The 23,952-nt window shown below is 34.6% G+C and overlaps 2 long non-coding RNA genes across 2 annotated transcripts in view; one reads left to right on the forward strand and one right to left on the reverse strand.

Annotated features, from left to right (window-relative positions):
- Positions 1 to 8,794, reverse strand: part of LOC116273163 — a 62,714-nt gene extending 53,920 nt beyond the window's left edge. Inside the window, exon 1 of the long non-coding RNA XR_004181626.1 lies at positions 8,725 to 8,794. This is a non-coding gene — a long non-coding RNA (uncharacterized LOC116273163). The remainder of the gene's footprint in view (positions 1 to 8,724) is intronic.
- LOC116273162 overlaps positions 1 to 23,952 on the forward strand; it is a 269,780-nt gene that overhangs the window by 19,176 nt on the left and 226,652 nt on the right. The gene's annotated exons all lie outside the window — the stretch shown is intronic.

Here is a 23,952-nt window from a genome sequence, read left to right on the forward strand (position 1 = left end):
ACAAGCTTGAGCACCTAAACTCTCTCTTTCTCCAGAGTGAGCTGGTTGCCAGATATGTTATGGAGAGAGATGTTAGGTGATTGCTTTTCTCAACACTGGTTAAGAGTGTTGGACCTTGGAGCAGATTGTCCCCGTCAGTTTGTGTAATCATTATACATCAGGAATGGTCCTTGGTTTATATACATAGGACCTATTGCCTACTCTTGGTTGTACTATATTAGTACTGACTTGCCCATATAGATTTCTGGTTTTGCCCTGAGGACTAAAAGTGGCTTCCTTCTGGCTACCTCCTGTTATCAGTGGCCTACAGTTTTGTAAGAGAGTCCATTTTGTGTCCTGGAAAACATTAATTTCTTGATAATTGACTCTGATATGATAGCCTGAACTTAATTATGATGAGTCTGAAATATATAAGTCATTTTGAGTAGCTGTTGTCAGTAAAATGTAAAAAAAAAAAAAAAATCAATTACTCTAATTTACTGAGAGAAAAGGTGATGATAGTTTTCACCTTGTAAAAGTAAAGTGCTATTTTTGTATCTTTAATTATTGGAAGCTGTATTTAAAAAGTGCTGGTCTAGATAAAGTGATATTGCTTCAGTAACTGCTTTATTGATTTAAATATGCTTAAAGTGTAAAATCAGTTTTCAGTCCCCTAAACTCTGAAATATTGGTGAGGAGTTTAGAAAAATTATTTCCAATTAAAATACAAAAGAAAAATGGAAAATTCCTTGTATGATTTTATGCAACATAAAATTATGGAGAGAGAAGATATATATTGTTTTAGAGATTTCTATGCTTATAAAATTTTAAGGTAAAAAAATTGTCAATCTTAATTATCTTTCTAACTTGTTTTTATGAAAACTGAAGAATTTTCAAGTAAGACTTCCTTTTGAGAGACTTGTGTCTTAAACAGTATTAAATGATTAAAAACTAAATATGGTTCTTAAAGTTTGTTTATTATGAACAGTTGGGTTCTAAACATTTCTACAATTATAATTATGATATCATTCAATCTCTTTATTGTGCCTTGTGTTATTACATTTTCATTAACATTTGTTTTCTTCCAAAGAGAAGAAAAAACTTTTCCAGCAAATGCACCATTTAATAGTCATATAAAATGTCGATCGACTTCCTTATTTGAAAGTTATTAGTAATTGCTTTCGTATACAAAATCGCAAGTATCACAACCCTGATAAATTATTGCACCATTGTCCCCTTGTAATTATAAATAAACTATTAAGAGAGAGTGAGAGAGAGAAGTAAATCTCTGAAAGATACTTCCTGTATATATGACAGTTTTAAATATGACTTTTATCTACATGTGACACATACTGTTTTATATTTAGTCAAAATATTTATTGCGTTTATTATAAAAAATAAACAGCAAAATATTTACTATGCTTATTAGTTTCTTGATGAGAAGGAAGATAAGGATAAATAGCTTTTTATAAATACAAAAAGTTTTACATCATTTCTTTTAAAACCTTAAGTGCTTTGCTCTCGGTCTTGTATTATTTTCTTTTTTGTGACCAAAAGTTGACTAGACAAGTAAAACCATCTCGGATAGCACGTACGTAAAGGTTATTTAGGCTTTTTTGTGAGAAAGTATAGTGCTCAGTACTGAAGTAACAAATAGGGTTTAAAATTATTTTATTTCTATAGCAGAAAATAGGTTAGTTGCAAAGATTAGTGTTTTCGTTTATTTTTAAATTAATTTCTAAAAATGCTATGTATATATCTTTCTGATCTCTTTCCAGAGTGAAGGAAAGACCTTAGATTGGTTGATTTATTACACAGAAAATCTGGTATAATAAATACTTAATGATTATTTGGTGAATGAATAAATTTGCTGTGAATTTATCCTGTAACAGTAAATCTTTATTTTCTTCATTATTCTATAAGATTCTTACTATATTCATTTCTGTACATCCACTAATTTCATTTGGCTGCTGAAAGATCAGAGAAATATGTGACCTGAACTTTTGACATAATCTGATACCTATTGGACAAAAGTAAGACCTAAGATCTTATTAAAAACCTTGGCACGTGGATCACAAGGTCAGGAGATCGAGACCATCCTGCCTAACATGGTGAAACCCCATCTTTACTAAAAATACAAAAAAATTAGCTGGACATGGTGGCGGGTGCCTGTAGTCCCAGCTACTCCGGAGGCTGACGCAGGAGAATGGCGTGAATCCGGGAGGCGGAGCTTGCAGTGAGCCGAGATGCTACCACTGCACTCCAGCCTGGGCGACAGAGCAAGACTCTGTCTCAAAAATAAAAATAAATTAACTAATTAATTAACCTTGACATCATTGTCATTTTCAAAAAAACTCTGAATTGTTTTCTTGAGAATTTAATGTTTTTGTATTTATATATTTATTTTCTTTAATGTGAACTTGCCCTAATTGAACTTTATTATATTTAAGATATTTAATGAATGTTTATAATTCCACCTATGTATAAGCTACTCAATAACTTGGTAGAAGTAGTACATAAGAAAAGCAGATTTTCAGATTTCTTAATTTTCTAACTAAACTAACTTTTAGAAATTTACTAGAGATTTTCATTATTTGAGTTTTAAATAAATATTTGTTCAAACTATATCCTAGTGTTTGAATAAATGTTATAAGTTAAACTTAGAAGTACTAGATATCAAGATTGAGCAACTTCTTGGTTATATACATTTGTGAAGATTGCGTTTAAGTCATAAAATTTGGGAGTTTAAGGATACTTAATTTTATCCTTTAATATACTCTCTAAATTTATTATTTTATTGAACATCTATGGCATGCAGAAAACTAAACTAGCACTGTAAAGGAAGTGCTTCCAAAAAATTAATTTAGGACATATACAGGTTCTTTTCCTTTTGTGGTATATATAAATTATAATATATTCTAAAGTTCCCTTTTTTGTTCTAATTTTGTCCTGCTAATTTTTTAAGAAGTAAATTCATCTTCAAATCTCTCTCATTTCACACAGTTAGGTGGAATAAAAAGGCCTAGAATCTTAAGATTCAATGCATGGAGCTGGGCGTGGTGGCTCATGCCTGTAATCCCAGCACTTTGGGAAGCCAAGGCTGGTGGATCACTTGGGGTCAGGCGTTCGAGACCAGCCTGACCAACGTGGTGAAACCCCATCTCTACTAAAAATACAAAAATTATCTAGGCGTGGTGGCATATGCCTGTAATCCCAGCTACTCTGGAAGCTGAGACAGGAGAATCACTTGAACCCAGGAGGCAGAGGTTGCAGTGAGCAGAGAGTGCACCACTGCACTCCAGCCTAGGTGACAGAGTAAGACTCTGTCTCAAAAAACAAAACAAAACAAAACAACAACAAAAAAAAACCATACACTTTTACTTATTCTGTTGGTTCTGAACTTAAATCAGAGAGCTTATTAAAATGTTAGGGCCGGGCGTGGTGGCTCACGCTTGTAATCCCAGCACTTTGGGAGGCCGAGGCGGGCGGATCACGAGGTCAGGAGATCGAAACCATCCTGGCTAACACAGTGAAACCCCGTCTCTACAAAAAAAAATAAAAAAATAAATAAATAAATAAAATTAGCCAGGCGTGGTGGCCGGCGCCTGTAGTCCCAGCTACTCTGGAGGCTGAGGCAGGAGAATGGTGGGAACTCGGGAGGCGGAGCTTGCAGTGAGCCCAGATCGCGCTACTGCACTCCAGCCTGGGCAACAGAGCAAGACTGTGTCTCATAATAATAATAATAATAATAAATAAATAAAATAAAATGTTAGGTATGTCGTTTGAGAGAAAATGAAAATTTATGTTTGGAAAATTAGTCTTAAAAATAATAACTTTAGAAAAAAAGTAAATATTAATTCATAACACTAAGTGCAATGAATTTACTACCCTATGTTTTATCAAATGGGGTTTCAGCATCCTTAGCTAATGAAAAAATGATTTTAAATCATGATTTTAAAATCACCCAGGAAATAAAAGTATTATTTGTGAACAAATAAGTTTAACATTGTCAAAATTTAAAGGGGAAGAGTCATGTTTTAAAAACTGGGGAATAAGTGAACGAATACTCATTACAACTTGAGAATACCAGCCTTCTCCCAATTTGCCTCTGGAAGGCTGGCATTCCAGGATTCTAACCTCCAGGAGAAGAATGGCAAATTCTTCTCTGAGAAGGTGAACAGCCCTAATTAAAACAAGAAGTAAAAACAAACTGAAAGCAAAAAAAAAGCAAAAAAAAAAAAAACAAAAAAAAACCTGAAGCAAAAAAAACCTGAAAGGTGTTAACACTGAGGTTTTTGCTAATGAAATGGCTGAGCCACAGCATCCAAGATTAGGCTGAGAAGCCCTAGCCATGCCCGGAGAGTTTCTAATCAACTTTTAGTTTCCTAAGGGTGTGGGATAAAAATCAAAGGAGCCCAGGATCAACAGACAATTGAGTCCAATATGAGAGAGAGAGAGAGAAAAGGAAAGGAGCATCTTGGAAGACATACATCATGAAAGGAGAAGAAAACTTTAATCCAACGTTAATAATTTTCAGACAGGACACTGTGTTCATGACATGAGAACATTTAGTGGATTTCTATTTTATAAGTAGTGCATGTGAAAACTGAGTGCTGTTACCTGAAATAAGTAATATGCTTTTTCTTCCATTCTTGCCCCTAATCAATCCACATTCTCTGACCTCATCTACAATTCAATTATACTAATCATACGACATTATGAATTTTGAAGGTCAACAATGTTAAATATTGACAATTTAATATAGTCTGACCTAATACTATTCTCTATTCTTTGTGTTACACACTGTATTGGTCAGACTGTTCTCTTTGCCTTTTTACAAAAATGGACGTTCTTTTTAGAGCAGTTTTTGGTTTACATAAAAATTTTGCTGAAAGCACAGTCTTCATATTACATCCCCCAGGTTCTGCTGTTACTAAATTCTTGCAGTAGTGTGATAGTTTTATTACAACTGATGAAACAATATTGAAACATTATTATTAAATGAACTCCATAATTTACATTAGTGTTTACTCTGTGTTGTAGAGTTCTGTGGGTTTCTACAAATACATAATGTCCTGTATCTCCCATACAGTATCATACCTAGTAATTTTACTGCCTTAAAAAAGCTCTATGCTCTACCTATTCATGCCTCCATCCCTTCCTCTGACCCCTTGGCAATCATGATCTTTTTACTATCTCTGTAGTTTTGCTTTTTCAAGAATATCATACAGTCATACAGTATATAGCTTTTTCAGACTGGCTTTTTGTCCTTAATATGTATGTTCCCCCATGTCTTCCCATAGCTTGATAATGCATTTATTTTATCACTGAATAACACTCCACTTGATGGATGTTCCATAGTTTATCCATTCACCTATTAAAGGGCATCTTGGTTGTTTCTAATTTTGAAAATTATGAATAAAGTTCTTATAAACATTCATGTGCAGGTTTTTTGTCCATATAAATTTTTAACTTATTTGAGTAAATACAAGTGTGATTGTTGCATCGTATGATAAGACTATATTAGCTTCATAAGACACTGCCAGATTGTCTTCTAAAGTGGCTGTACCTTTTGCATTTCCATCAGCAATGAAAGAATCCCTGTTGATTCACATCCTCATCAAGGTTCTTTATTATCAGTGTTTTGGATTTTAGCCATTCTGATAGATATGTACTGGCATTTTTTTATTGTTTTAAAATTGCAATTCCCTGATGGCATATGATTTTGGGCATCTTCTCATATGCTTATTTGCCATCTGTATATCTTCTTTAGTGAGGTGTCTGTTCATATCTTTTTCCCATTTTATATTTTTTTAAAAATCTTATATTTTGGATAAAAGTCCTTTATTTAAAATGTATATGTTTTGAAAATTTATTCTTCCAGTTTTTGGCTTGTCTTTTCATTCTCCTAATAGTGTTTTTCTCAGAGCAGAAGTTTTTAGTTTTAATGAAGAGCAACTTACCAAATTTTTTGCTCATTTGTGTTGTTTTTAGTATTGTATCTAATATTCATTGCAAATGCAAAAATTTGCTCCTAGACTTTCTCCTGTATTATTATCTAAACGTTGTATGGTTTTGTATCTTATATTTAGGTCTATGATCCATTTTGAGTTACTTTTTGTAAAAGATGTAAAGTCTCTGTCTAGGTTCATACTTAGTATTTTTTCGTGTGAATGTCCACTTTTTCTGGAACCATTTTCTTTTTTGAAAAGATTATCCTGTCTCCACTGAAATATTTGTTCCCTTGCCAAAGATCAGTTGACTGTATTTGTGTTGGTCTATTTCTGGGCTCCTTATTCTGTTCCATTAATCGATTTAGCTGATACCACACTGCCTTGATCACTGTAGTTTTATACTTTATAGTTAGTCTTCAAGTAGGGTAGTGTTAGTCCTCTGACTACTTCTTTAGTATTATGTTGACTATTCTGGATCTTTTTTCCTTTCTATATAAACTTTAGAATGTTTATTGATATCCACCAGATAACTTTCTGAGATTTTGACTGGGAATGCATTGTATCTATAGATCAAATTGGGAAGACTTGGCATCTTAAAAAAGTGTTTTTATTCATGAACTTGAAATATTTCTTTGTTTATAGCTTTGATTTATTTCATAAATGTTTCATAGTTTCCCTCATATATCTCTTGTACCTATTTTGTCAAGTTGAAATGTAAATATTTCTATTTTTGCAAGCTAATATAAATGGCATTGTGTTTTAATTTATAAATTCAATTGTTTATTACTGTTATATAGGAAAGCAACTGACTTTTGTGTATATTTTGTATCCTGCAACACTACTATGGATGCTTATTAGTTCCGGAAGGATTTTGTTTCTTTGAAATTTTCTATATAGATAACATGTAATTTTCCAAAAAGAAAATTGTACTTCTCCTTTCCAATTTGTATACCTTTATTTAGTTTTTTATTAACTATTTAGTATTTTATTAACTAGGACTTATACTATTATATAGAATAGTAGTGGTGAGAAGAGACATACATTGCTTGTTCCTGATCTTATGAGAAAAGCATCTCTTGTCTCAACATCAAATATGAGGTTATCTATAGGTTTTTTGTAGATGTTATTTTTCAAGTTGAGGAACTTCCTATTTATTCCTAGTTTGCAGAAAGCTTTTGTTATAAATGGATATGGGTTTTGTCAAATGTTTTTCTGCATATATTGAAATGATCATATGATTTTTTTCCTGACCAAAGCTCTTTATAAATATGTTAATGATAGACATCATTGCAATCACACTAGTGGTATTTACTAGAGACAGAGTCCTTATCTAAGTAATGCTTTTATAGCAGAATGTACCTCTCTGTCAGTGTTGCTAATTGTAAATAAATCTGAAATTATTGATTTATGAAGCATGACTCTCTGGAAATGTCACTTAATTGATGCAATTAGAGTAGTATAAAATGCAAAGCTTTAATGACTGAATAGCTTCCTTTTGTGTATGTAATTCTATGTATGCATCATTTAGAAACCACTCACTTTAAATCTGGGCAAGGGCTCATTGTAATGTGACAAGAAAAGAGAACTGATGCAAATATGCTTTTGACCATATTGCTTGCTGTGCTTTGAGTAACAAAGTTAATTTGTATCTGACCCAGGAATCTCTTTTTCTTTTTGCCAGTATCATGAAATAGTTACCAGCTAACTTACTAGCTTATAGATAGGGTAAAATGAAATGCTGACCCAATACATTTCTACATGACAATAGTTGGCTGGAACTGCATAGCATCTGCTTCTTTCAGTGAATCATATAGTCTCCAGTTTCCCATGGTCCTACTATGAACCACTGTCAATTACTTTTTTTTCTAATTGAGTTTTTATTTTCTTATTGCAATATTAAGAGGCATGATAGAGTAATGGTTAGCACCAAGGACTTAAACTATGATGCCCGTGTTCAAATCTGAATTTCACTACATAAACCTGTATGACTTTAGATAAGTTACTTAAGGTTTATATGGCTCTGTTTCCCCATCTAATAATGGTGATGGATATAATAATAATGCTTTCTTTATAATTACTGTTAAAATTTACCAAGTCCATATGCATAAGTACTAAGGATAGTGCTGGACATATATTACAGTAAAGGTTAACTGTTACTATTATAAATTATGTCCCTATTAAAAATGAGAAAGTAAAAGAGAAATATTTGGGTCACAAACTACAAATAGGATATTATTCATGGCATAGTTCTGTGTGCTTATGCAAAGTGTATCTGTATTGGAGAATTAGTTTAGTAATATTCCAGATGGTTATAGGAAGCTAGAAACGTAATATTACCTGGTTGTCTTTGTGATGTAATTTTTGTAATTATTTTTAGGTTTTATGGAAGTTGGCAATAGAAACCTTAATTCTGAGAGAAAGTAATGGAAACTTAGATGTAATCTCAGCAATGAGAAAGGACCACCTTATAGAATATTTAAGCTTTCACAGTATGTTATCTTGACTCTCTTGACTATGTTCTTTTTTAAATGACATACTTTTTGAGGTTAATAGATCTTTTATATGCCTAGTAGAGAGTTTATTGTGACCTATATAATTCATTAGATCTGGTAACATAAACTTTCTGCTTTTAACATTAACCTGTAGGAAAAAATACATAGAGTAGACAAATATCAACCAGACATGTCTGTATTACAGAAATACTGCGGAAATGGTCCTAAACATTTTCAATAATATTGCTTATTAGTAGTAATCATTTAGAATGATAGTAATTGATATAAATGTTTCTTACTCATGACTGCTTGACTCAGATTGGATAGTTGATTATATTAGCAGAACTAACACTGCAAATACTAAACTGGTAACAGTGTTGTGTGCAGATCATTATGTGATTGTATTGTTACATCACAGAAGAAAAAGACAGACATCAACAGAACATAAAAATACATTAAATAAACAATAATGAATAATGTTAGAGCATCCCTGCCACACCTAGAAAATCTATTTTAAATAATCTTCACGTAATGCTATTTTAACACATAAATTGAGTTTCTAAAATGAATATGATAACTGCCAATTTGATTAAAAACAAAAGTCATGCCTTTTGTAAAATGCTGAATTGCTTACACAATTAGTTCCAATTGAAAAGAAACAGTTTCTCCTATTGTGCTATCATTTACTATAAAAATGGAGAATTAAAAAATTAAATTCTGAATGTACAGTGCCAATTAACCAATATATAGATAATCTAGTGACATCAGTCACAGCTTAATTTTAAAAATTTTTCTATATTTTGGGCACTGAAAATGGCTATAAAATCAGGCTTCACTGATACCTACCATAGCACAGAATTTTTCCCATAAATGCTGGTTTTTTTGTACTAACTAGAACACATCCTGAAATATTTTAATAAATTTTTTTCTTGTTCTATATCAAACATGAAATGAACCTCTTCACCTCTGAGGTCAGAGTTACTACTCATTTAAACACTCAACATTATTCAAAATTTATATTTTATGGTTAAGAAAAATTATTTTCTTAGACTTTTCACTTTTAAAAAAATTTTCTTCATCACTAATGGGTTTCTTTTTACATCTGTATTTCACCAGGAAATTCAGTTTTAATAATTACTGTATTACCACATATGCAGTTGGAATTGAAATGCAGATTCCAACAGCTTAAAATGAGTAATGCAAATATATGCTTGAATAAAATCACAAATAACATAAATCAAAAATCATATATTTTTATAAATTTTCAAAATAATTAGAACTTTATATGGTTAATTCATTAAAGCCAAATTCCTATTTTAGTTGTTTCTTCCTTTCTATTATTAGCTGAGTAGGATATGATCTTGGAGGTGAAGAAGGCATAAATAAATGCAACATATTTTATATATTGTTATTACTCAGGTCTTCATGGGTAATATAGCGTAATGGTTAAGAATTTACCTTTTCTGGTAAGACAGACAAAGGAGGTCCACCTGGCTCTTCCATTTCTTCTGACCCTACTCATATCCACAGAATTTGAGAACTGAGCTCCAGATTCCTCACCTTTAAAATGGGCATGATAATAGTATCTATTCCTGTGACACTATGGGTTATGACAAAAGTATCTGGGTTGCATGGTGCATGGTAAGTGCTGATTACATTAATACTTTTTTTTTTAATAATCAGTAGGTACCATTTGAAGAAAGGAGACATTTGAATATGTCTACCCTAAACTATTAATGAATAATTTGAATTTGATTGTACTTACATATAGTTTTTAAATGTTTTGTGTGCTCATTTTATTCTTACTAAGTGGATCCTTTAGTTTCTCTTCAATGTTAGTAGAGAAATCTGTAATTTAATGTACATCTATTAATTAGCTGTATATGCTCATTACTGGCCTGATTTCATAGTGATCCCAATTAGAAAACTGAAAAAATCCTCTAAGTGTAAATTCTAAATCATGTGTTAAAATACATGTGATTAAAATGAACTTGGATATTTTTGTTGAAGCATATATTTCCTTGTAGCAGTTTTTTTTTTTTTTTTTTTTTTTTTTTTTTCTGCTGGTATATTCACACATATAATTACTAACATCTACAAAACATTTAAAGAAACAAGTATATAGCTTTTTTTTTTCCCAAAGAACAGTATTTAATGATGTATATATAGGTTTTTCATAATTAAAAAAATTTATACATGCAATTTGAATGAGAACTACAACAATCTCCTAATCGTAAAAATACCTATGCTAAGAGTAGGCTCAGTTGCATATAAAATCAAAATAAAAGTAACTATAGAAATGTCTTCTTCTCTTGTAACAAGAAGTAGGGAGCTTAAGGCTCATATGGAGGCTCCATGAAGTCACCAGCATCATGGGCTTCAGCCAGCTCACCATTTAGGAAGCCTGCTCATGTGTCTTCACCCTTCTGGTTCAAGATGGCTATTCTAGACATAACATCTAAGTTCTATATGTCAGGAGGGAGAGAAAGGAAAGGGTAGCTCTTATCCTTTTGAAGGAAATAATCCCAAATTTGCCATAAAAGTTATTTTTGTAATTGGATAGTGATTTTCTTTACTTGCTAATGGCCAGTACTTAGAGATCCATAGCCACCTTCAGCTGTAAAGGGCCCAGTTAAAAGCTGGAATATTAAAATTAGCAGTCTCTGCCATATAGGTTTTGGAGAATACAGGTACACATTCAAAAGTGTTGCAGACATCTATTAAATCTGGGTTTATAAACTATTAGAAATTGGTCAGGCTGTTACAACCCAGTCATTTGTTTTTCATGATTAAATTGTTATAATAGCTATAATTGGTTCTGCATCATCTGCTAAGAAAATGGTAGAGCTATTAAAAAACAGTAAGTGCCATGTCATACTACTCAACTGTTCAATACATCAAACCATTTTAGAATTCTTTTAAAGTATTTTTACTGAACAGGTAACAATCTTCAGTTTCAAAGAACATTTTATGTTTTATCAGCAGATAGTGCCTGACTGTCCATTAGGAGTATTGCTTTAGGACAATATTTATATTGAGTAAAATACTTCAGTAATTGACTTTAAAGTAATTTTTTTTACCTCATACTTTTAATTTTGAAAAAACAAAAAGTAACAACTATGAATATAAATTTGTTAAGGCTTTAAATTGACATAGCTATCTAATTCAGAAAGTTGTTCATATGAGTTACCATCTGCCTGTTCTTACTCTCTGATTAAAGTAGAAGTCATCAGAGAGTTTAAAAATGCAGGTTTTTGTCTCTTCTGGTTATAAGTGAAACAAGTCATTTGTGTTGGGATTTAGGAACCTTGTGGCAGTGCAGCTAATGATTTAAATTAAATTAATTTATCAAGGCATAGAATTTTAGAATTCATGGAAACGTTTGAGAATACATCCTCCAATGTTGTCATTTTATAGTTGAGGCACTGAGGTCTGGAAACTTTAAGTGACTTGGTAAGGTCATATTAATGAGTTAGTGGCAGTACTGAAACCAAGACAAGGGTTTTACTGCCTTTTAATCTAATGCATCTTGCCCATACTCCCTCCACCCACCCACCCTTCCTTCTTTCCTTCCTTCCTTCCTTCCTTCCTTCCTTCCTTCCTTCCTTCCTTCCTTCCTTCCTTCCTTCCTTCCCTCCTTCCTTCCTTCCAACTCTGTTTTCTGCATTTTAGTAGTATTAGCATAAAAATAGTTGTGTATCACACAGGTTTCAGATGTGGAAAAAGAAAATCAATTTGTTTGGGCAAAAATTAATTTAGTACAGGGAATAAGGTGCTTATTATCTTGTTGGAAAAATTGATGTGGGGAACTCCAGGATGGGTTTTCAGAAATAACTTGCAAAACACCATGATATAGTCCAGCAGAGGAGCTGAGGCTGCTGCCACACATTTTCACATTTTTAAAACTAGTGACTGGAATCTGAAATAGCTGGTAGGTAAGCTACTATCACTAACTTCATAACTGTTGTTTGACATGCATAAAGCTACTGAATAGTCTCGAATTGTACAGCAGAAAACTACATGTATCAACTATGTGTGCCAGCAGAGCTAACCAAAGAAAAATGTATATACTATATATATACACACTATATATACTATATATACTGCGTATATATATATACACTATATGTACATATACTATATATATACTATATATAGTGTATATATATACACACACAGAAAATAATGGCCTGTGTATATATATACACACACACAATAATAGCCTGTATATATATAGTATATACTATACATACGACTAAAGATACAAAAATTAGCCAGGTGTGGTGGCCTGCACCTGTTGTCCCAGCTGCTTAGGAGGCTGAGGCAGGAGAATTGCTTGAACCTGGGAGGTGGAGATTGTGGTGAGCCGAGATCGCGCCATTGCACTCCAGCCTGGGCAACAAGAGCAAAACTTCACCTCAAAATAAAAATAAAAATAATATATACCCAAAGGATTATAAATCATGCTGCTATAAAGACACATGCACACGGATGTTTATTGCGTCACTATTCACAATAGCAAAGACTTGGAATCAACCCAAATGTCCATCAGTGACAGACTGGATTAAGAAAATGTGGCACATATACACCATGGAATACTATGCAGCCATAAAAAAGGATGAGTTTGTGTCCTTTGTAGGGACATGGATGCAGCTGGAAACCATCATTCTTAGCAAACTATCGCAAGAACAGAAAACCAAACACCGCATGTTCTCACTCATAGGTGGGAACTGAACAATGAGATCACTTGGACTCGGGAAGGGGAACATCACACACCGGGGCTTATCATGGGGAGGGGGGAGGGGGGAGGGATTGCACTGGGAGTTATACCTGATGTAAATGAGGAGTTGATGTGTGCTGACGAGTTGATGGGTGCAGCACACCAACATGGCACAAGTATACATATGTAACAAACCTGCATGTTATACACATGTACCCTAGAACTTAAAGTATAATAATAATAATAATAAATAAATTTAAAAAAATAAAATAAAAACGAAAGAATGTATACTTCAATATTATCAACATATACTTGGTACAGTTGAGGTCAAAAGAGATTGCATGGCTTTACCTTAGGTAATAATGGTTAGTAAGAGGCACTATAGAGGGTCAAACTAAAGATTTCATCCCTCAAATGTTTTTTTATTGTGCCCTGTTTCCCCTACATGTATTATAGTTATTAATATGGTAAGAATTTTATGTAACATTTTAATTTCAGGACTTAGATCAAAATTATTGGGAAAATACATATTTTGAATATGAATAATGATTACTTGCTTTGGTTAATCTCTAAAACTGGCAGTAATGTCATCAATAGCAATGCAATGCTTTGTGGTTTTAGGCAACTGGCATTTGAATCTAGGGAAATTCGAGTGTTCATGCATTCTAGAACTCTGAAAATGTTTCAGGGTTTGATTGCAGAGAGGATTCAGCCCATCTTTTTTTTTTTTTTTTTTTAACATGCTATTCTGTTTAACAGTGAGGAAAAATTCAGTTTGGGCTCCAGAAAATTTTACATGGAATAAACATACCCACATGATCATTGCTTTAGCGCTTTGGATTATTTTGACCAATTTACTGCTCTTTCGTATCAGGTTTCCAAATACCACCTAGAGTTCTACTTCCTCATATTCTGAATATTATGAATCACATTTAAAATTTACAATATCCCGGAAATAATACATTTCCCAATTTTTTACTTTTGTTTCTTCTCTTTTTCTTCTCTTTTTTCACTATCATCAATGACTCAAAAAATGTTTGAACCTCTGTTATGTGAAGTAACTATTACTCTCACTCCTGCCCTCAAAAGAGCTTTTGATCTGATTAGAGGGACTGTATACACACTTGCATGGAGTAGTTAAGAGGAAAAAAGAAGGCTTGAATGGTAAGTAGTAGAGAAGATCAGAGAAGGGAGAGATCACTAGTGAGTGCTTAAGGCTGGTAACAAATTTCAGAGAATATTTCGGTCTAGACTTGAAGGATACATTATAATATGCATAATTTGTGTTAAACCCTTTAGGTCAATGATAGATCCCAATGGCCATTTTAGGTAAATCTGTGATAAACTGCTTGACATTTTTAATTTATGGTAATATAAATCATCTTTTAAAGAAAAATTAAATTTAAAACATAAAATGAGAAATTTCATTGCAATGATATAAACCACTTACAAAAAGATACACTTAGAATACATACATATATATAGCAAAATGCCAGAAATATTTTATACACCAGAGTAAAGATATAAGATGTGATAGAAAAATCACATATGTTTCTGAATTTTTATTCTTTTCATATTTAATTATGGGACATTGCCAATGCAGAAAAAAACAATATAAAGCCCCATATTATTTAATTTAATCCTGGTAAAAAATATAACTGAAGCCAGAGGCTACAAGCCTCAGCTGACAATTTAATGAAGACTTTTGAAAGAAGGGGAGATTCTGGGTGCTTTGGGAAGACAAGCCCTGAGTGAATAATTACATCAGTTTAGACAAAGAAAAGGTCAACAAATACTTATACATTAGTTACTAAAATATTTGTTAAATATGTGTTTATTTTTTATCTAATTATAATGAATTTGAATTTTTCTATAAATCCATTTGCTGTGAAGGCAAAAGATCTTTTCAGTAATAATTGAAACATTTATTTTTTTAAAGTTCTAACGGCTGTTGACTTGTTTCCATGAACCCATAAATATTCTCTATAGACAACCATATGCTAAAATGTTTGTTGTGGGATACCTACTTTTTGTTTAAAATTGTAAGTGCTGTTGTTCATTGGATGCAAATTTTACCCACCACGCTTGTAACATCAACTGTAAAATCACTGACATTGTTTCCCATAATTTTCTTAGTATATATGTGATTTGAGTTTGCTTGTTAGCAGTTTGCATCAGGGTTTTCTCCCTACAGGCTTATTTATAAAAATCTAATGCTTCTAATGCATTCACTTCTGGAAAGCAGCACAAGTGTACCTTTTTCTCAGATATTAGGATGTGTTGTACACAATGTAGGTCATCACTCAGGTTCAGGGCAGGAATCTGCTGCTAACATAAAGGGAACTGGGGAAGTTCAAAAAGCCAGTGACTTCCTGATTTTAAAAACAGCACATAGAAGGAAGTAACAAGAAGCCTCCAACTGCCTTTTCTTTTGGATTTTAATGTGAATTTTACATTCTATTGTTGTCTTACAGTCAATATTATCATGAGCCTTCCTGTGACAAGAGAAGATAATGCTCTCCTTCCCCTTGGCAGTTAAATGCATACTGATCTCCTCGGGATAAACTCGGTCATGTTCTCCTGAGATGCACCCCTAAAATTCCTTTCCTTTGACCCTATATGTCTTAATACTTCTTGAAAGTTTCACTGTATTACTATCTTATGTCATAGCTATTTGTGGATATATATCCACATAACTCTGCTTACTATATTGGAAGGTTTTTAATTGTTAGCAGATAGCTTGCATTAATTTTTACATCCCCTGGAGTTCTTAATACTGATGTAAAGAAAATACTTTAGAATTACTAGTTTGTGGCCAGGTACGGTGGCTCACGCCTGTCATCCCAGTACTTTGGGAGACTGAGGCGGGCAGATCACCTGAGGTCGGGAGTTCGAGACCAGCCTGACCAACATGGAGAAACCCTGTCTCTACTTAAACAGTTACAAAAATTAGCTGGGTGTGGTGGTGCATCATGCCTGTAATCCTAGCTACTTGGGAGGCTGAGGCAGGAGAATCACTTGAACCCAGGAGGCAGAGGTTGCAGTGAGCCAAGATTGTGCCATTGTACTCCAGCTGGGGCAACAAGAGTGAAACTCTGTCTTAAAAAAAAAAAAAAAAAAAAAAAAGAATTACTAGTTTGTGTGAAAAATTTAACTTTTTTGAGACAGTGTTTTACAATGTAAAATGGAAATGAAAACCTATTGTTTAGTTTTTTTGTGACAATCAAAATAATTGAAAATACCTTATAGTGCCTGGCATATAGTATAGCAGGAGAAACAGCAGCAACAGAAATAATAGTAATGACAATAATAGTAGTAGTACCAGCAGCAGCAAAAGCAATTGCTATTGGATAGAGTTTTTATTTTTTAATGTTTTAAAGAATATATTTTCACACTTTAGTTTTTAGGAATATAGCAATAATGAAAAATTTGTTCAGGGTTTTCTTTGTGTGAGGCCGCTGGTCTAAGTTCTCCTCATAACAATCCTAAGAGATAGGTGCTGTTACCATGCCCACTTACATATGTTGAACTTGAAGCACAGAGAATTTTAGTAATTTTTTCAAGTCCATGTAGGTGACAAAGTAACAAAGTAAGGTTTCAGCCTCCGTTAGTCCAACTCCTCCAGAGGCCATCTGACACTAAATGAGTACTCAATAAGCATTCATTGAATGATTGATCTCTGCATGTTTTCAAATTATGTATTTGACTTTACTCTTTTAATTTCTTTCTATATTTACAGTCTTACACTATACATTTAGTTGTTTTGTGGAGAATAACTAGTGCAACACAAAAACAAGATGCATAGTTTGTTGCCAAAAGGCATTATTGCTTTATTGCTGGGAAGCACTGTTATCACACAATGCAAAATTTAAAAAATGTTAGTGGTAAATATGAGGCCTACATATGTAAGTTTATAAGTATGTAGCCATATATTGCTGTTGCTTGTATAATCCACCCAAGAATATCAGTCTCCTTGCTTTTCAGTCACATTTCCTATCTAAATATTGGTAGATATGTGTGACATGAACTAGGAGAGCAAAATATGTGAGATGTTACAAAAATATTATTTGCTTTTCTAGTGGAATCCTTTGATCTTTTTTTAAAATCTCAATTGAGTCCATTTTTAGAAAAGCCGAAAATGAGAGGTTGGGGTATTGTATCTATTGTTTGGCCTTATTACAGTCATTAACTGTAGTCAAGGTGCCTTTCAGGATGAGAGGATGATAGATAGACCACATTCTCACGATCGCTTTCACTGTCACGGAGAACAAAAGTCAGGGAGGTGGGAGGTAGCAGAAGACAGAGTGCAGTGGGATACAGGTGCACCTTTTCCAGAGAAGAGCAAGATGAATGTTCCCATTGTCACAGCTCCCTGCATTTCCTTAGTCGTTAGTATGACAGGTCTGTTATTGATGACATGACATGGGACCTGTTGTGAAGCTTCATTCCCCTTCTTTGAAGCTACTCCTGTGTCCTTTAAACAGTATATGGTTATCTAATGTGTCAGTACATCTGCCTTCATATCCCAATCTAAGCTATCTTGGTAATGACAGAAAATCACACCACTTGTAAAAAGGGAAGATGATATTAAAGTTTCATAGCTGTGTTAACTGCAATTCTTAGCAGTGGTTTCTTATGTAATAATAGGCAAGGTCAAGAATAAATTTATCTGAGTAAGAGAAAATAGCATAATTTGAGCTCTCAATCTGCTGCAAAAGAATGCTTTGTAGTCTAAAGCTCATCATTTTACTTATATGCTTTCTCCAGTTGCACTATTGAGATTAAGAGTTTCAAAGTTCTGTTTCAAGAAGTACTGCATGATATAGATCATTTGAATGGATCATTTAAATTAACTACTTGAGAAAAATAACTGAATGTCCAAATCGTGACCAACCACTATTGATTCCATTTTAATAATTATTTGAAAATTATGGAATCTTTTGGGAACTGCTAGGAAATATATTTGGTTTTAATTATATATTTAGGCTTATTTTATAATCACTTATTAGTTAATCAATATTGTCCCACTGAGAATGTATGGGGAAGATCACTCTGAGAAACCACAGAGGTGCAGCATATGTACCATTACAGGAAATACATGTTAATAATTTATAATTTGAATCCTTAAGATTGAAACTTTATTGCTCATCAAAAAATGTTATCAACAATTTAATGAAGTTTCTTTTTCTTGGATAGGTTTTTTAAAAATTATACTTATAATTTTTTTAAAAAAGGATACCTTTTAACCTTTGTTAGGAATATAGCAATAATAAAAAAAATGTGCTTTTCAGAGCAATTATCTATAATGAGAAGCCCTTCACATTGGGAATAAATCCAATTTGTTATATATTAGATTTGGCTGCTGCACATGTAGAGTTGCTTTACTGTAACTCTTTTAATATGTATAACCTCATTAGCATTATAATGACTTCATGCTGAAACTTGATGCAATAAACTTTCAAAGAAAAAGTTAAAATAAAAATAAAAATAGAGCAGAACATCAGTGGTGATGCAATTCTAAGCTACATTTTGTCAGTACATTACTGGTTTCCTTATTATTCTCTAAACTATACCCCCATGTTTGATTCTACAAGATTATGTCTTCAGTAGAAGCACTATTAGTCACTTCCTTCATACATATGCCTAACTTTTAATATGTTGGGTATGAGACTATAACATATAACATCCATCTGACATCCAGGTAACCTTTGGGAGTCCCAAAAATATACATGAGAATATATATTTTTGCAGACTTATTAGGTCAGAGTTTGTGAAGTATTACCTTAATGAAAATAAACTCAGCCATCAGAATGTTTGAAAACATCCTTAAAATACATTTGGCTAGTCTCTTCTCTATTTGCCAAGTATACATTTTCTTCCCTTTGTTTCTGAAATGTGACATCTTCCTGTTTTTTTTTTTTTGTTTTTTTTTTTTTTACCTCTGGATCGTTGTTTATGTCCTCTGTAATATGTCTGTCTTCTTTACCTGCTGCTTAATGCCAGCCTATGACTATTCCTCAGAATTCTGCCCTGTCCTATTTTCTTCTCAAGTGTTATACCTTTATTATCAGTTTTATACCACGTAATCCAAACAAACAAACAAACAAACACATTTTTATATAATTTCATTCTTCTTATGAGGATTGGATGTTTCTGGTCTACTAAGATCGGCTTCAGAATGACCTGCTGATAATGTCAACTCTGCTTCCTCCATTAAATCTACTCTATCTTCCCACACATTAGTTCAAATTAGACATCTTGATATCAACTTTAATTTATTTTCTTTCCTCCCTCCCTCCCTCCCTCCCTTCCTTCCTTCCTTCCTTCCTTCATTTCTTCTTTTATTCTTTGACCATGTTCTCATTTCTGTTGACCACTAAGCCCTGTGAATTCAGTCTTTACAGCTATTCTTGATTTCATGCTATTCTTTCTATTCTCAGAGCCATTTTTAATCTTTTACCTGGGTTACTGCACAGACTTTTCATTCTGTTACAGATTTCTCCATCTGGCAGTCACAGTTATCTTCCTAAGCCATAGATTTGGTCATTTCGCTCTTCATTAAATGACATTTGTATTAGATCCAATATGGTTAATTCCAAATTCCTTAGTATAGCCATCAGGATGTTTCACAGTCTGGCCACTTGTCTATCTTTCCAATCTCATTTCCTAACAATTTCCTATGAAAGACTGCTGGCTAATTCTAGAATATGGTATCTGTCTCTGTGTCTATCTTCCTTTATTTTGGCTTTGACTGTTGCCTTGAATACCTTCACCTGACACTCTTCTCATTCTTCAGTGCAGTCCTCAAATACTCATTATATATTGTTTTTTAATATATTTAATTAGTTATGTGAATTGACTCATACTATAAATACACTTTTGCAGTTGCCTCTTTTGAGGCAATATTTTTGAGATATAGTCATGTCAAAACATGTAGATTTTATTAATTTACATTATTGATAATAATATCCTATTATATAAATAATTCACTGTTTTCTGTTCTACTGAGGGACAAATAGATTATTTTAACTTTTTTCTTTTGTGTAGAAAATGCTGCAATGAGCAATCTTGCCATTGTATCTTTGAGCATATGTGCACAATTCATTAAGTAATTAATGAATTAGTTTCAAATGACTAACCTGGGAACCTGTGGAGAGTAATGAGAGAATGGCAAAATGTAGACACCTGCCATCATTTTTCAAATTTTCTTACTTAAAATGTCCTTGTGTGAAGTATGACAATGTCAAAATACCCAGGTTATGCTTGGTTTGGCATGTAGTTATATGATGCAAATAAATGTAAGGAAGGATGGGTTTGAAAAAAAATATCTTAATATAAGTTTTTTTGGTGCCATATTAAAGTGTGAGATACCATCTTACCCAACTCTCATTAACATGCCTTACCTGCAGGTAAAAATACAAAATTTGGACAGGAAATCCACAGCTTTCTTTGTTCTAAATTATGGAGATAAATTAGTACTTTGGGAATCATTCCTTCCTTACAAATCAAATTGTTTTAACCTCAAGTCTTGTTAGACACTTGCTTGAAAACTACACTAGGTCCTACTGCTCCAACTGCCACAAAATACAAAAAAGTGAGCAATTGCATCTATAAGTTTATTCTTCTTTATTTATGTTTTTGTAGCCTTAAAAATGTTTTTTGAAGTATTTTAGTTATTGAAATACACTGAATTAAACTGAAGCACTATTGCATATTGTCATGGTCCTTTCGTTTTACTTTGTATGAGAATTGCCTGAGGAAAAAAGTTTATATTTCTAGTTTCCACTGTGGATGATACTGATTCAGTAGTTTGGGGATATTTATTTTTAATTTTTAACTTCCTTTATTTACCACAACTACCACCACCAAAGTGTGCACTGGAAACTGACTGCTTTAGAAACATAGGTTGGGGGCAAGAAATGGGATGGTGGTGGTGGTGATAGTGGAGGTAGTCACGATGATGTCAGTGATGGTGATAATGGTGGTGGTAGTGGTAACTATAAAGGTGGTTGGACTAATGGTGATTTAGGAGGTGGTGTTTCTGGTGGTGGATGAAATGAGCTGGCATAGTTGAGGTCTCTGGAATCTTGAGTTAGAATCCCAGCTCCAATAATATCTTTATGATCAGATTAGTTAACCTCTTTAAACTTTAGGCTTCTTGCTTATGTAACAGATATAATAATTTACCAAGTTCACAAGGCTTACCACAATACTTGCCCTCTAGTAAGTACACAATAAATGTCAATTGTTCTAAAGTGGCTTTGTTCTTTTCCCTGATTTTGTAAACAACAGTTTGAGGATGGATTATCTATGGAAGAATATAAATATGTTTGAAACACAAGGTCTCTGAAACTCATAAACAAAAGCCAAGAAATATTTGGGCATCTTCTTATCTAATTTCTGTATATATTACTTATTGATCCTTTAACATCAGAAAATCTAAAAGGCATTTCTTAAGGAAGTATTATTTATTAGGTGTCTGTTTTTTGTCCTGAATGAGAATCAATGAGAGAGTTACATGGTAACATTGCACGTTCTGGGAACTGAATTTCATCTTTTCTTGCCACTCTATAACTGATGGCAGTGGTGGGCGTGCCATCTGGAGAGGCCACTGCCATGATGCTGGCTGTAGTGCAGGAGGAACGGCAGGGGATGCATGCTTCATAGAGCCAGTGGGAGGCAGGAACAGGTGGAAGCTCTGACCCCTTCTTAGTTTGCAGGGTTGGAATCTTATGCTCCCTGGGTGCAGCTGCAGCCACCTAAGCTGTGGCTGTGGATCTGGGAATTTCTGTGCTCTCAGGGACTGGGAGCAGGCAGGGGCCCTGCCCTCTGGTTACAACTGCAGCCACCCATGCAGTTGCTGCAGACATAGGCGTCTCTGCACTCCTGGGGCCCAGGAAGGCCTCCCCTACCCCCACAGGCTTGGAAGGGCCTGCTTCAGCTGCTTGGCCTATCTCTGCTCCCGGTATGTACCTGCATCAATCTTGGAGCAAAGTTGAGGCCGAGCCTGGGCACTGTCTCAATCTAGCTGGGTGTGTGCATGCTTGGGGCAGTGATAACATTGCCACCCCCCTGCCACCTCAGCCTCCTCCAGACTTTGGGCACCAATGAGCATGGGAGGGAAGCTGACGGAGTGCTGAGGGCAGCTCAGTGCTGGCCTGCAGGTACCCCTCAACATGAACAGCCTGGGCACCATGAACAGTGCCAGGAGGCAGATAGGCCCTGGCTGGAAAAAGGTGGGTCCCTGGTGGTCTAGCCTGAAGCCTAGGGGCCAGGATGCCAGCCCTGTGGACTGGAGTAAGAACTTATAGTACTTTTTCTAGGCCCACCCATGGCTGCCCATGGACCAATAGCATGTAATTCCTCTCCTCTGATGCCCATAAAAACCTCGGACTCAGCCAGACTCAAAAAGACGACAGGACAACCAGCTGCAGAGGGGAGCTACCCACCCCAGGGTCTCCTGTTGGCTGAGAGCTGAACCCTTGTTGGGACATCCTTGCTGCAGAAAGGAGCTACCCACTGTTGGTCTCCTCTGAGCTGCTCAATAAAGCTTCTCTTCACCTTGCCTACCCTCCATTTGTCCCTGTACCTCATTCTTCCTGGGTGTGGGACAAGAACTCGGGAACCGCTGAATGGTGAGGCTGAAAGAGCTGTAACACAAACAGAGCTGAAATACTCCTCTTGCTTGCCATGTTCCAGGCAACAAAGAGAGAAGAGCTGCAGACCTTTGGGGAGCCCAGACCTGGGAGCTCCCCAAGCCAGTGCTGTGACACCCTCATTGGGGCTCTGCAGTTCCTGGCATCTCCAAGCTTCTGGGCACCACCGCATTCCCTGATGCCAGCTGTGGAAACTGCTTACAGTACACCTAGTCCAGCCACAGCCTCTCAGGGAGCCAGCACCCATGCAGGCACCTAGTGCTATCGACCCTGCAGCAGCCAGCTTCCCTGCCTGTGTGCAGTGGCTGGACCCCATGCTTGCTCACTCACACACCCCTCACCACTCTGCTTGTCCTTGGCAGGCATGGGATCCAGGCCAGTAGCACAAACCAAGTGCAGCCTGCCAGGCCAAGTGGGCCCAGCAGGCCTGAGCAAAACTTGGGCAAAGGCATCACTGGCCACAGAGGTTTCTGGCTGGTGAGGCATCACCCCAAGGATCCCATGACATAACTATCCTACTTTATCATAGGAGATACTGAGGTGAAAAATAGAAAGCTTCTTATCAGAAACACACACAATTGAGAACTGTGGAGTACCTCACAAGGAAGCTTCTTAAAAATGCCTTCCCTGAGATGTATCAAACCTATAATCTGGAACTAAAGCTGAAAATCTGACCCTTTAAATGGTGTCTGGTGACTCTGAGATGCATAGTCCATTGGCTATACTTTAATAAACGTACTCTGGAGCTTTAGCACTTACAAGTAACTTAACCTCTGTGAATTTCCTCATCTTTGAAAATGAGAAAGTGTGTGAAGTGCCTGTCTCATATTAGACTGTCATTAATTTTATTCTCCTTGTGAAAGGCAATATGCTTAGTGGCTAAAAGCATGAGCTTTGGAATCAGACAGAAACAAGCTTAAATTGTATTGCTGCCACTGCTGACGTCAGTGACTTTAAGCAATACTTAAGCTCTATATATATAGGTTTCTTATTTGTGAAAGGCAAGTAATAATTGCATCTACATTTTGGGCTTTTGTGAAGATTAAATGAGATAAAGGATAGAAAACACTTGGAAGAAAAGGACTGCTGTATAGTAGTGCTTAGTAAGTTGTACATATCTAAGAACCGTAAAAATTACTCTTATTTTCTAT

The sequence above is a fragment of the Papio anubis genome, unplaced genomic scaffold (assembly GCF_008728515.1).
Source record: "Papio anubis isolate 15944 unplaced genomic scaffold, Panubis1.0 scaffold41, whole genome shotgun sequence".
Taxonomy (NCBI): Eukaryota; Metazoa; Chordata; class Mammalia; order Primates; family Cercopithecidae; genus Papio; species Papio anubis.